General features: G+C 34.9%; 1 long non-coding RNA gene and 1 pseudogene across 1 annotated transcript in view; both read right to left on the reverse strand.

The window, feature by feature from the left end:
• Positions 1-7,087, reverse strand: part of LOC129046211 (10 kDa heat shock protein, mitochondrial-like) — a 65,444-nt pseudogene extending 58,357 nt beyond the window's left edge.
• Positions 1-13,925, reverse strand: part of LOC135362592 (uncharacterized) — a 454,250-nt gene that overhangs the window by 366,262 nt on the left and 74,063 nt on the right. The gene's annotated exons all lie outside the window — the stretch shown is intronic.

Below are 13,925 nucleotides of genomic sequence, written 5' to 3' on the forward strand. Positions count from 1 at the left end.
TAACAATTACATGTTAAGAAAGAAGAAATAGGTTTCCTAATCTGTTTCCAAATGTCTTCATATCATATCATAACTTACCATTCATCAAGTAGAGATTAATTCCTGTAGCTTCTCAGAGAAAAGACTGCCTATGGTCTTTGATTGGGCTCCCAATCACAAACATGAACTGTCAATTTGCCTCACATCTCTACTTTTTTGTTTGTAAAATACTATGGTAGGTAATTACAAAACAAATATACATTTAGAGTGGCAGCCCTGAATATTGCTTATTTTCATGACATATGCCCTTATATTGCTAAGGTCAGGAACGCTGAACTGCTAAAATATTTGTCAGGTTTGGAATTTCAAACTAGAGGACATTTTACATTTTTAAGATTACCTCTAGAAATCCACAGAAAAGATTAATGGATAGTGATTAACTTCCTATTATAAGGGTCAGTATTTTCAATTTTGTAAATGGAATTCAAGAGTTATTTTTAAAATCATATGAGTTACATTTTTAATGTGTTTGGCTTTCTCTACTCTTCTAAAGAAAATTATTCATGTGATTTATAGCTGTAAATATCATCTTATCAATGTTTTCATGGTTAATAGTCACAGAAATGAAATGACTTATTTTCTACACGACCCGAACACTAATTACATAGTGAATACTTTAGGGAAATATGCATGTTAATAGACATATTTAATTGATTACTGGAAGAATTTTTTATTATCTTATATATGCTCAGAAACTGTACTCAAGAGAAAAGGCTATCAACAGCTACTAACTACATCACAGTATTGGGAGTTATTTTTTTTAATAAAATAAGTTATATCCTATATTGAGATAACAAATCCCTGTTGAAAATTATATGATACATATAGACATTCTTTTAAAAAGCAAAGTATTTACAAATTAAATATATGAGAGAATAACAAGAAAAAATTATTTTTCTATAAAGTAAACAATGGAAATATTTGTGGTTTCTAGACACTTTTGAAGAGGTGCCTTTTTATAAGAACACTATTGCAAATAAATTACAAATTACAAACTATCAAAATGAATTGTATATTGTCATCATAAGCACTTATCTCCTGTTTGCCTTTGTTTTTTCCTAATCTATCAGTAGTGTTAGATATTTCTTCTAAATTTCCCATAAAACATCTTCCAGATTCATGTTTTGGTGTATAGTTTCAATCTTTCAAATCACTGAAATGCTATACATAATACATTTTGAAAATATGTCTTATAAACACCGTAGCTACTGCTACCATAACAATTTGTCACCAAATACGTGCAGATTTGACTGAGTTGTATTTATAAATAAATTACCACAAACTCAGTGGTTTAAACAATGTAACTTTATTATCTTACAGTTCTGGGGGTCAGAAGTTCAGTGTGGGTCTCACTGGGTTAAAATCAAGATGTTGGCAGAGCTGAATTTCTTTCCAAGTCAGAGGAGAATCCATTTCCTTGTCATTTCCTGTTTCTAGAGGTTGCTAGCCTTCCTCCATTTGTGGCTTCTTTCTTCCATCTTCAACACCAATCCTTTTCTGTCTTCTCTCTGGTTCTCTCCTGCCTCTTCCCCACTTCTAAGGATCCTTGCAATTACAGTAGGTTCACCCAGATCATCCAGGATAATGTTCCTATTTAAAGGTCAGCTATTCATAATCCTAACTCCATCTGCTACCTTAATTCTCTTGCTGCATAACCTAACATACTCCTAGGTCCTAGAGGTTTAAAATTGGACATCTTTGGGGTGGCCATTATTTTGCCCAGCACATAATACAATGTTTGGTTATAATGAGTTTTCATAGTTTCATCCCTCTACCAACTAATTCCCATTTTTTTTAATTAATATATCCTGGGCCAGCTTCTATAAAGTTTAAATAAAAGCGACCTTCGAAATAGAAAATAATTAATAGAATAATATTAATATTATTAACAATAGAAAATAATAGTAAAGGTATAAACAAGTACTAATTTTCAGATGATCTGATCACAGATCAAATAATATAATCCAAATTTTGTAAAAGGAGCATTTGAATTATCAAAATCTGACCTTTAAGATTGACAAAGTTTTATGTTGGGGCCACAGGATTAAGTAGTGTATATTCTCTAAATACATGTAAAATATTACACTACTGTGTTTAGTAGTTTTCTGTATGTTTTAAAAAATATGCAAACTGGGGCACCTGGGTAGCTCAGTCAGTTGAGTGACCAACTCTTGATTTTGACTCAGGTCTTGATCCCAGGGTCATGGGATCTAGTCCCCTGTCAGGCATGCACTCAGCACAGAGTCTGCTTGTCCCTCTCACTCCCCCTCTACCCTCCCCCCTCAAATAAATAAATAAATAAATATATATATCTTTAAAAAATACGTAAACCTCATATTGGTGTGGAATAAGGATTGCCATATATGAGTTACTAATGGTATGGTGATTCTACCTAATATCATTTTATTTCAGTAATTATCCAATTAAATAAAGTATATGTACTTAAATCAATTACTCCTGAGTTCTAGTAGAAGGCATGGCTAGTATAATGTTTGTTTGTTTGTTTGTTTTTAAATAAAGATATTCTCTCTCAGAACAGGTAGCCTATGGTTCGGTTGCAGATTTGATTAATTCATGGCTCAGCATCATCGTCAAGATCCAGGTTCCATGGATAGAAGCCCGTATCACAGGATGGCAATAACAGCATTAGGCATCACCTCTCCATGCACCAACATCCTGAGTCTGTTCCTTAAATGTTTTTCCTATATATGCCTAGAATAATAAATATTTGTCCTGTAAGACTAAGGATGGGGTCAACCTTTCCCAAGACACAGAACATGTAGGAGAGCACATAAACATAAACATAAGCAATGTTTTGGTTTTGTCAATGAGGAAGAAGGAAGGGGATGCCTTTGAGGGGGCAGGCAGTAGAGTCTGTGACAACCATGGGATAGTGCGAACCAGGAAAATATACTCATGTTTTAGTTTCAACAGTTGTTTGACACTTGTTTATGCTTTGAGATTGTCCTTTATAACATATCTAAGTTCATTGTTTTAAGTTTCATTGAACTTAATTAATTATTGTGATTATATGACCTGCATAGCATGGTGTTTTCTCAAGAAAAAAAAAAGTCACAAAATAGTAGAACAGAAACAGGAGCATATTGACTTTTGATCTTGTAATATTAGGCTTATACACTTCAAAACAAATGGACTATTGGCAAAACATCTGATTACTTGGATATGGCTTTGACTAAGGCTGAGTGTTGAAAAATAAAGTAAAGGAATATGTTACAATTTTCCTGGTAATCCTTTCAAGCTAAAGGCAACTGGATGTCTTTGGGCTCTTGAATTATCCAGACTATTAGTGTACGCCTCTTGAAGTCACTATTATGCCCTCTATATAGGCATATGTATTTATGCTTAAACACATGCTTAATACATACAAACACTGAATAGGAGAACAAAACAACCTCCAAATATTCTCATGAACCTAGTAATTTTTAAAGTAAATTATCACATCGAATATATTTCTTATATTTGAAAGAAAGAAAACCAACACATAACTTCCAAAACCAGCCCCTGTAAGCACTTTCAAGCTGAGCACAGTCATGAGATGATCTGTAAAATCTAGAGGCTGGAGCAGCTTAGACTGGACAGGACAGAAGGGACTTGGGGCCACCCTCTATGTGAAGTTTCCATGATTTAGGCCCACAGGTGAGGCCTCAGACAGTCTTCCACTGGCTCCTATACCACAGAATCAGAAGCTAAACCAACTGGTTTGTATTCAATCACGCAGACAAATTCAGAAACGTATTTTGATTTAATTAAAATAAAATAAATGTCAGTAAAATGTTAATTCCCTAATTAAACATGGTAATTAAGCAACTAAAATACTGTTTTAATGTAAATAAAACAGTGTGCAGTTCTAGAACTTATGCACATTAATTCATGTAATTCTATAAACCATTCTGAGAGGCATTTACACTAGAGGAAACAGATTTGATGCATCTTGCCCAATGTCACACATCAACTGAGTTTCAGAGGATGAAAATGGTCCTAGGTGGTTTGGATCTTGAGTCCATGTCCCAGAACATCACGTTTTCATCTGGCTTCTCAGATTCTGCTTTTGCAATAATTTCTGGGAGTCTTGAGTCCCTAGCACCACAATGTAAACATAATTGTCAGCTACTGTCTTTGTGAGAGAAAAAGCTGTCAGGTTACATCCCTTAAGATGTAGAAGCCATGAGAGGACTTAGGGGATGGATAACTGACAGACGAATTAAAAAAAAAAAATAAATTCAGGGCGTCTGGGTGGCTCAGTCATTAGGTGTCTGCCTTCAGCTCAGGTCATGGCCCCAGGGTCCTGGGATCAAACCCCACTCCCCCTGCTTGCGTTTCCTCTCTCGCTGTGTCTCTGTCAAATAAATAAATAAAATCTTAAAAAAAATAATAAATGATAGTGTTTTAAAAATATGGTTTAGGGACTATCTGTTTCAGAATGTCCAAGGATACTTACTAAAAACCAGAATACTGAACTCTACCCAAGATCGATTGAATTTATTGAAATCTCCAGTGCATTCAAGTCCACACAAACTTTGAGAATCACCGCTATATTTACATTGCTGATTTGCCTATGGCTGATTCTGTGAACAAATTCAGTGAATTGTGACATCAGTTCCACTTCATCTGAGAGCCGTAAGATTAACAACAAAATTACTTCAATCAGTTTTGGGGGAAAAATTGCCAGACACCATTGCTACCTTAAGTTACCGGTTTCTCCCCAAGGGGACAGATATCCCAATGCTTGCTGTCATTCTCTTCATTTCTAGAGCACAAATCAGATTACTGAAGGAAAAAAAAAAAAAAAGTAATCTGGGAAAGCAGAGTGATTAGATGAATTGTATGGGCAAGCATTTTTTCAGATATATATTAGATGTATTTTCAAGTACATGGAGAGGGATAAAGAAATCTGAATAGGACTTATAAACATGAATATGTAAAACTGTGAAAGGGAATTTTAAAATACTATGTCTATTATTCTAAACAATATGATTTAATTTTGTACCTATATCTAATATCCATTTATACACAAATCAAACATGTCACTTATTATTTTATTTCTAAAATATTTTATAAGAATGTCTGCTATGAACTGTACTATATCAATTAGATGTTTTTGTTTTTTGTTTTTTTTTCAAGTGGCACTTAATATAGAGCTAGTATTTGTCTTTAAGAAAATCCCTCACCAAAACATTACAACAATAACTATGTGTCAAATAAATTAAAATCATACTGGACTAGTAGGTAGAGATTTTTAAGTACTGATGAGGGTATGCTTAGGGTCATTCTCACCACTATTCTGTATCTTTTTAAATAAAAAATATATTTGAAATATTTGCTGAGGTTATTTTCAGTATATAAACTCACTCAAAATTTTGTGATTGTGGTTGTTGCTTAATAATAGAAAAATGCGGGTGCCTGGGTGGCTCAGTTGGTGGCGACTGCCTTCGGCTCAGGTCATGATCCTGGAGTCCCGGGATCGAGTCCCGGGATCGAGTCCCGCATCGGGCTCCCTGCTCGGCGGGGAGTCTGCTTCTCCCTCTGACCCTCCCCCCTCTCATGTGCTCTCTCTCTCTCTCTCATTCTCTCTCTCTCAAATAAATAAATAAAATCTTAAAAAAAATAAATAATAGAAAAATGCTTATAATTCCCTGAACATTATATAGAACAGCAACATGGAAAAAACTGCATTCTAAATCTTTTGAAATGAAATAGCTAAGGAAAATATAGCACAATTATTCATTCAGAAGATGAGATGAGTGGAGGTAAACAACACTGAATGAACATATAAAAAGAGCAGATATCAATCCTGGTTCAACCCCATAGTGTTGATGGGATTTTATTCTTTGAGGGCCAGGTTTTTTCTTGTACTAGTCTACATGACTTCTAAATTCACATTTATTATTTTTCCATGGTTCAGTGTTACTATGGTAAAAAAAAAATAAAATAAAATAGTAGTAATTTAAGTATGCAGGATGTATTTATTATTCAATCACTAGATGGCAGTAAATGTGCAACTCTGAGGTGACTCCAGTCTTCTGCATACTCAAGGAGAGCTCAAAGCGCAGGCAAGACTATCACTGTTTGACAGCTTGCCTTCAAAGGTTAGCTAGAGGAGAATATATCCTATCATAAGAAATCACTACAGAGTGTAAGAAGAATAAAATGTCGTAGCTCAATAATATAGTAAGAAATATCTTCAAATAGTAATTCAAAATACTTTATCTGAGGTAAACAGTTTCTACCTTCCCATTTAAAACTGCAAAGAAGGAATAAATAAAAGCTGTGGATCTGGACTTGTAAAAAAGGGATCAAAAAGCATGTATCTTGCCACACACATCATATGTTTCTGCTCAATCCATAGTAAATTATAAAATATGTGTGCATGTGTGTATATATGGCAGGAAATATCAAGAATGGTATATCCATTTATCAAGTAAAATTGAATTATCTCATTGAGAGTAATGGTACAAGGAATCCCATTCCATTACTTTTAATCTGATTGTGTCTATATATTCCATACCAATATATTCTTCATAAATACCAAGCTTCCCAGCATATTCACATAAAGAATCAGAAAAGGAAATGAGAGTCCTGTTAAATGACTATCTAATCCCATTTCTTGTAAATTCTGCTTGTCATCAGCCATTTACCACTTATCCCATAACTATATTACTTCAATAATATTGTCATGATAATTTTGTCCCTCTGTCAATATAAAGTACATCTGGCAGAAGGGTGATAATTTGTCATTATTTGTAAATTTCCAAAGTGCAATAAATTTTAAAATAATTTTGAAGTACCTATGTATGTTATTTAAAAAAATAGACATCGATAGATTAGATAGATAGACAGACACTTCTAAATCTCTTTTATTGCTCTGGGGTCGATACATATCACACACCGCTTGAGCATTATCGACAATGGTAGTTTTCAAACAGTAAACTGCATTCTTCACAGGAACTGTGTGTTTGTCTACAATTTTTGGCAAGCCAAATATGTACAGAAAAGAGGTCACAGTGACAGAGACTCCACTAAGCAGCATATTTCGCTTGAAGAGACTGGTTATATAAAGTTCTCTGTCATTTATATAGCAATAGGAGGAGGGAACATTTTACATTTGCTAATTTTGAGCCTTACTTCAACTGACAAACCTTTGTACAGGAAAGAATCAAACTGAATGACTCATTCACAAAAATTCTGACATGATTAACAAAATTGTTTTTTTTTTTTTCCTTCTAATCAGAAATAAATAATTCCCCTCCAATGTTAATCCCTATGATCTCAGTGGGTTGGAAAGATGTTTTGAGGCACTATTACAATCGCCTGGTGAGCTTTTTCAAAATGTCCAGCCCTTATTCCTCGAAATACTTTCAAAGCTTCCTGAGTGGGAAAGTAGAGGAGGAAAAACAAAGGATAGTGAAACATGTAGGGCTTTCCCATTCAAGCTGGCTGAAATCACTGCTCTTCCTCTAATTTAGTGATTTTTTTTTTTTTAAGATTTTATTTATTTGACAGAGACAGCGAGAGAGGGAACACAAGCAGGGGGAGTGGGAGAGGGAGAAGCAGGCTTCCCGCACAGCAGGGAGCCCGATGTGGGGCTCGATCCCAGGACCCTGAGATCATGACCTGAGCCAAAGGCAGATGCTTAACGACTGAGCCACCCAGGCGCCCCCTAATTTAGTGACTTATAAAAATCATCATATCTTTCTAGGCCTCAATTTATTTTAACGTTTCTATCTATAAAGAAGTTCCACATGATTGTTGCAAAGACTAAACGAGATAATATTTACAAAATACATCTACAGTCCCAAAGAAATGCTAAATAATTGAATCAAGAAATCAAACCACTATTCTCACAGTGATCATTTCTGGTTGGAAATAGCTAAGGAATACAGGGAACAAGAATTTTATTTGCATTAGATTAAGTGTCACCAGTAAAGCATGTGGTCCTAATTTGGAAATGTTTTGGAGCTCTGACTGTCCTCAGTAAAGAAGGAGAACTGATTCTCTGAGGATAGAAACTCAACAGGTTTCTTACTAACCAGAAAGGAACTAGACAGGAATTTAGCCCAATAATGAAGAATGGTGACCAGACTCACTCAGAATTAATTCATTTACCATTATGTCGATGTATCATTTATTGATTCCTTAATATAAGTCAGACTTTGGGGCTCCTGGGTGGCTCAGTCGTTAAGCGTCTGCCTTTGGCTCAGGTCACGATCCCAGCACCCTGGGATCTCGCCTGCATTGGTTGGGCTCCCTGCTCAGCGGGGAGACTGCATCTCCCCCTCCTTCTGCCCTCCCCCCAACTCATGCTCTCTCTTGTGCACTCTCTCAAATAAATTTAAAAAGTCATAAATAAATAAATAAATAAATAAATAAATAAATAAATAAATAAATAAATAAATAAATAAATAAATAAATAAATGCACCAGGCTTTGTGATAAGTCTTTCATATATTAGCCTATTTAATCCTCACAATAACCATGTACATTCTGAGTGATTAGTCTTACTCGTTCATTTGGAAAAAGAGAATACTGAGGCTTACATTTAAGTAACTTGATTACATCATTCTAAAGCTAATTCAGTGGCAGAGCCAGTCCTTTCTGTTTTGATAATTACAGAACAAGGTAGTGAACACAAGGAAAGAGTTATATGCCCACATATGAGAGAAAGCTTATTGGGTTGAGTAAGGCAAAGCTTCCTGGAAAAGGAAATTTGTAGAATAAGGCTTGAAAATAAGTAGGCACAGGTCAAATGAAGATACTGGGGTCATGAGATATGGTGGAAGGCAGCTCATGGACAGAGAAACAACAAAGGAATGTGAAACAAACAAAGAAACAAACCTAAAATATCAACTGGGTTGGAGTTCAAAGGAGAAGTTAGAGAGTGATTGAGAGGAGACTAGGGAATAAAGAGCCAGATGAAGTGTCCTTGAAACATTTTCAGTCATAGTCAAGAAATTATTAAAAAGTTTTATACAAAAGATTTTACATACAGTATCACAAAATGGATAAAAGTTTCAGAGCATACATTTGAGAGGAAAATGCTGTAAGGAGGAAGAATTTGGCATGTTTTTGCATGTTGTTAGAGTTCAGGTAAGAGACTATGAACTTCTAAACTAAGACCGAAAAATATAAATTGCACAAGTAAAATTTGATAATTAAGAGTTAAAAGCAAAAGACTCTGTAATAGATTTGATTTGGGGCATCAAGCAAGTTAGAAAAACATAGTTCACAGAGGTGATAATGAGTTAGATTTCAGGCATGATGTATCTAAGGTATTAAGGGAAAACTGGCCAAGTATATGCATTAGAATTTGAGTATACGTTTCTGAGACTCAGGAGATCAGAGTTTAAAATGTACATTGAGAAATCAACATTATTCAGATGATATATGAAAATGATAAATTTCTTGAAATTACTGAATAAAAAAATGAACAGTATTTTAAGGTCCAAAGTCATGAGGGCTTTGAGACCCCCTTTTACCAATTTAGGAATAAAAAGGCAATTAAGTTTTACATCAAGTGGCTTCTAAATTGCAGACGAGAGGTACTTTTGGGAATAGCCTAAGAAGAGATAGGGAGAACACAAGGTTGTGTAAGATTTAGGAAATATACATAATAGAAAATTAGTCCATAACATGAATGTTCAAATATCATTTTTTTTGCCCCCACGGGAAAGAGAATTATTTCATGAGGAAGTCCACGTCCACTCATCATTCTTGATTGAAAGAAGGAATCAAGGTTTCTGGGAGAAGTTAAATTAAATGTTTTCCATTAATTCACTACAAGTACCAATTCAAAATATTGCTTCTGATAAGTATATTCCCTAATTTAACAGAAACATGTTGCATGCTCACATCAAATTATAATGTCAGCCTTTCCAGTTTTAAGTTGCTCTGGAACATCCTCAGTAAAATAAATATTCCTCACTGATTTTGCTAGAGGCAATGCATAACTTGTTCTTTATCCACCACTGCCTAAAAATTGATTAATCTCTTCTCAAAACATCATTTAACCTTTCATTTCCTCCAATAAGACATGCTTCAGTGGTCACTAAGTCTTGATTAACTAGGCTTATTAACCCTAAGATAATTTTGAGCCGTTTTATTCCAAGAAAGAAGAATAGTGCTTGTTATATAGCAGGTGTTTAATAAATATGCATTAACTTTTTATATATAATATCAACTATGGATTATATTAATATTGTGCTAATTGTTAATAATGTATTATTATTAACCACTAACATACAAATCAATAATCAATTTACTGACTATGAAATGTATTAGTCACTTTTAAAATAGTCTTATTTGGTCCTATTAACAGTACTATGATGTGCATCCCTTTTATCAGTGGGGAAAACTAGACTTAGGTTAAATCACATGCCCAAGGTCAAGGGCTGTTTGGTGGGATAGATGGGATTTACCAAAGTCAGCCTAGCATCATCCTGTGTCAATCTTACTCCAGGTGTGGTTCCTTAGGTTATCTGAAGCAGAATCCTTGGGATACTTATAAAGCAGACATAAGAATCTACATATTTGACAAATTTCCAGATTTTTTTTTTAATGTAGACCAAAGTGACAAAATCAGCCCAAGGGAGAGCCAAGCACATCATCAGAAGAGTTAAAACCTGTGGAGTCCCTGCACCTCATCAGCTTAAGAATAGTTCATTAAGTACTTGTTGTTCCATTATCTAGCAAATCTTAATTGAGAGGTCTCTATATGCATGGTAAAATACCATATAATCGGTATCATTCTCTTGCCTATTGAGGACTGTCTCACTAAAACTTGGGGCACATTTATGTGAAGAACGTAGGCCGATTTCATCTGTTACTAAAAATATCAAAGCATGCTTTTTCTTGGGTTAGTATTACGATGTGAACATACTCATTCCTTGTATGACCCAGTCCAAAGAAAAAAAAAAATCTTAATATTATATTATTGTTGTTATATGATCTATTTAGAATTTCTAGGTATTTTGAAAATTCCATTTACTTTACAGGGAATAAGGGGTAAACAACATTGATAGAGTTTTCATATGTCCCTTAAATTTAGACGTGCAACATGAGTATCATACTTGTTCAGAGTCAAGTGGTTTTCTTTTGGGTTAGATAATACAACTCATCAAAAAAAAAGTTTAAGGTAGTCACTTCCTCTATGCTAAAGGTATTTTCCCTTCACTGGGCTCTCTGCTTGATAGCAAATAGCATTTTGCTTTTTGTGCAAATTTGTTTTTGTATTAGTCATTAAGAAACCAGTAATCAAAGTAGCCTTCTTATTTTGTACTATTATCCAGGATTGAGGACACTGGAGAATGCCAAGGTCTGTACCTAGTGAGGTGATATATTTATTGTCAATCACGAGCACTTTCATTCAGTGAGGCTTACAAAGGCAAAGCAAATACAAATCATTGTATCAAAGACTATCCAAAAAGACTGTATCCCTTGGGTGCTAGATTATAAAGGTTTCTAGGTGGGGGCAGGGGGGGTAGAAAAAGAAATCAAAACAAAATAAAACCATTGCCTTACTGAGGCCATGTTCTTTTAGGATTGTGGGTTCAAAACCATTATGTCTTTTAAAATATGTAAGTCTGAACATCACATCCCTGAAAAGAAAGCCCCTTAGTAATACTATGCAATTACACAAATATTAGGAGTGTTGTATCATAGATTTTACTAAATCATTTGTGAAGTTAAGAGCTCATAGTCTTGAGAATTTCTGATTACCTTGGGACAGCTTCATGCCCTACCTTCTTTTCAGTGTGCCATTTTTATTTGAAGTTCAAGATGAAAGTCTTCTTTAATGTTACTATCAATCATATTTGAAGACTTTTAGATAACACTTCAGTTATACCAACCTTAAATCATGGGCATTTTGAAAGTCTTAATGTAGTCTCTAAACCTAGTTTTGATTCCTGGTTTTCTTTGTTAAATTAAGATAATTTTAGCAAGCATTTAAAAAATATCATCCCTTTTTTATGACATCTGTTCTATATAATTATGATTTTTTAACAAGTTAAGAGTTCTAACTAGAAATGAATGAAAGAGAAAGTTTTACTATATTTAAACACCTTTCTTCTTATTTAAATAAAAGAACCGGGCGCCTGGGTGGCTCAGTTGGTTAAGCGACTGCCTTGGGCTCAGGTCATGATCCTGGAGTCCCTGGATCGAGTCCCACATCGGGCTCCCTGCTCGGCAGGGAGTCTGCTTCTCCCTCTGACCCTCCCGACCCTCCCCCCTCTCATGTACTCTCTCTCAAATAAATAAATAAATAAATAAATAAATAAATAAATAAATAAATAAATAAATAAATAAAAGAACCAAAAAGTTTTCATCTGCCCATTCATTATTTATACATAGTCAAAACTATGAGAATTTTTTTTTACAAAATCGATTGCTACCTACACTGTTCAGGAATCAGATCACAGAACTCTTTGCATTTTTTTTTAAAAGATTTATTTATTTATTTGAGAGAGCGAGAATGAGAGAGAGTATATGAGAGGGGGGAGGGTCAGAGGGAGAAGCAGGCTCCTCGCCGAGCAGGGAGCCCGATGCAGGACTCGATCCTGGGACTCCAGGATCATGACCTGAGCCCAAGGCAGTCGCTTAACCAACTGAGCCACCCAGGCGCCCACTCTTTGCATTTTCTATAAATAAACCTTGAGTTAGCATTTTTTTACAAAAAGGATAAAGTATTGACATTATTGAATACTTAACTTTTGCTAACAGCCACATCAAATACTCTCACATATATAATTTGTATCCCTCCTAACAACCTTGTGAGTTAAATAACATTATCTTAGTTTTACTTATTGGGAAACAAAAATCATAAGATTTAGCTAACCTGAAATAAAATATAATTAATAATCTTTAAATAAAAACTGAACTCATCTCTGTCAATTTCCATATAATCTGATCACATACATTTACATATATTAATTTCCATAAATTATAATTACATAAACTCTAAAATCAAGAGAAATTTGGGGTGCTTGGCTGGCTCAGTCAGTACAGCATGCAACACTTGACCTTGGGGTCATGAACTCAAGCCCCACATTGGGCATAGAGCTTACATTAAGTAACAAATTTTTTTTAATAAAATCAAGAGTGATTTTAGCAACATGGGCTATTGGAAGCAGCCCCTGAATTAGTTAAATCTATGTTGTATATGCACGCAACTACAAATATGTGACATAAGTATAAAATGAAACATGTTGGTGCATGTGGCATTCCACATTTCCTGTGGCTGTATTTGGTGTAGCTGGGAGTGGGGACCACAAGGCCTCAGGCTTGAACAGAGTTTAGGATTATGCAAAATGTGGACACTCAGATTATGGGAATGGAGTGAACATCTCCCAAGCAGTGACTGTGCATCTTTAACAATATCGTCACCTAGAAATCTACATTGGGAATTTGAACACTCACTTGTTGAATGTATTGAAGAACACCTAGATAATAAGGAATTGCTTCTGTGCGGACTAGTTTTACAGCATTCAGAAACAACAACCATTAATATCCTTACAAGTCAGAAAACTCTATCTTCCAACAGATCACCAAAGTGTGAGAGAAACACTGATGCACTCAAGAGTAATAATAATTCAAGTCATTGTAAGTATGAAGCTCATGAGGAGAGCATTAGGAGATCAACAAGCAACAGTACCGCAGGGGCTCAGCCAGGACATGGATTGTCAGAAGAGATAAGGCATCGTCTTCTCTGTTAAACCACCCTCACATTTTCTCCTTTTCTAGACGATACTGTTTTAGCCTTATTGCCTTTGAATTTGCTGTCTCATCCATCTGACCCCTCTTCTTTAAGATATCAGCATGACTTGGCCCTCTCAGTTCAGCGGTCTGTGGATGAGGCTTTTCAAAATGTCCTCA

The sequence above is a fragment of the Mirounga angustirostris genome, unplaced genomic scaffold (genome assembly GCF_029215605.1).
Source record: "Mirounga angustirostris isolate CCGP_5_RB_7025 unplaced genomic scaffold, mMirAng1.0.hap1 SCAF_14, whole genome shotgun sequence".
Taxonomy (NCBI): Eukaryota; Metazoa; Chordata; class Mammalia; order Carnivora; family Phocidae; genus Mirounga; species Mirounga angustirostris.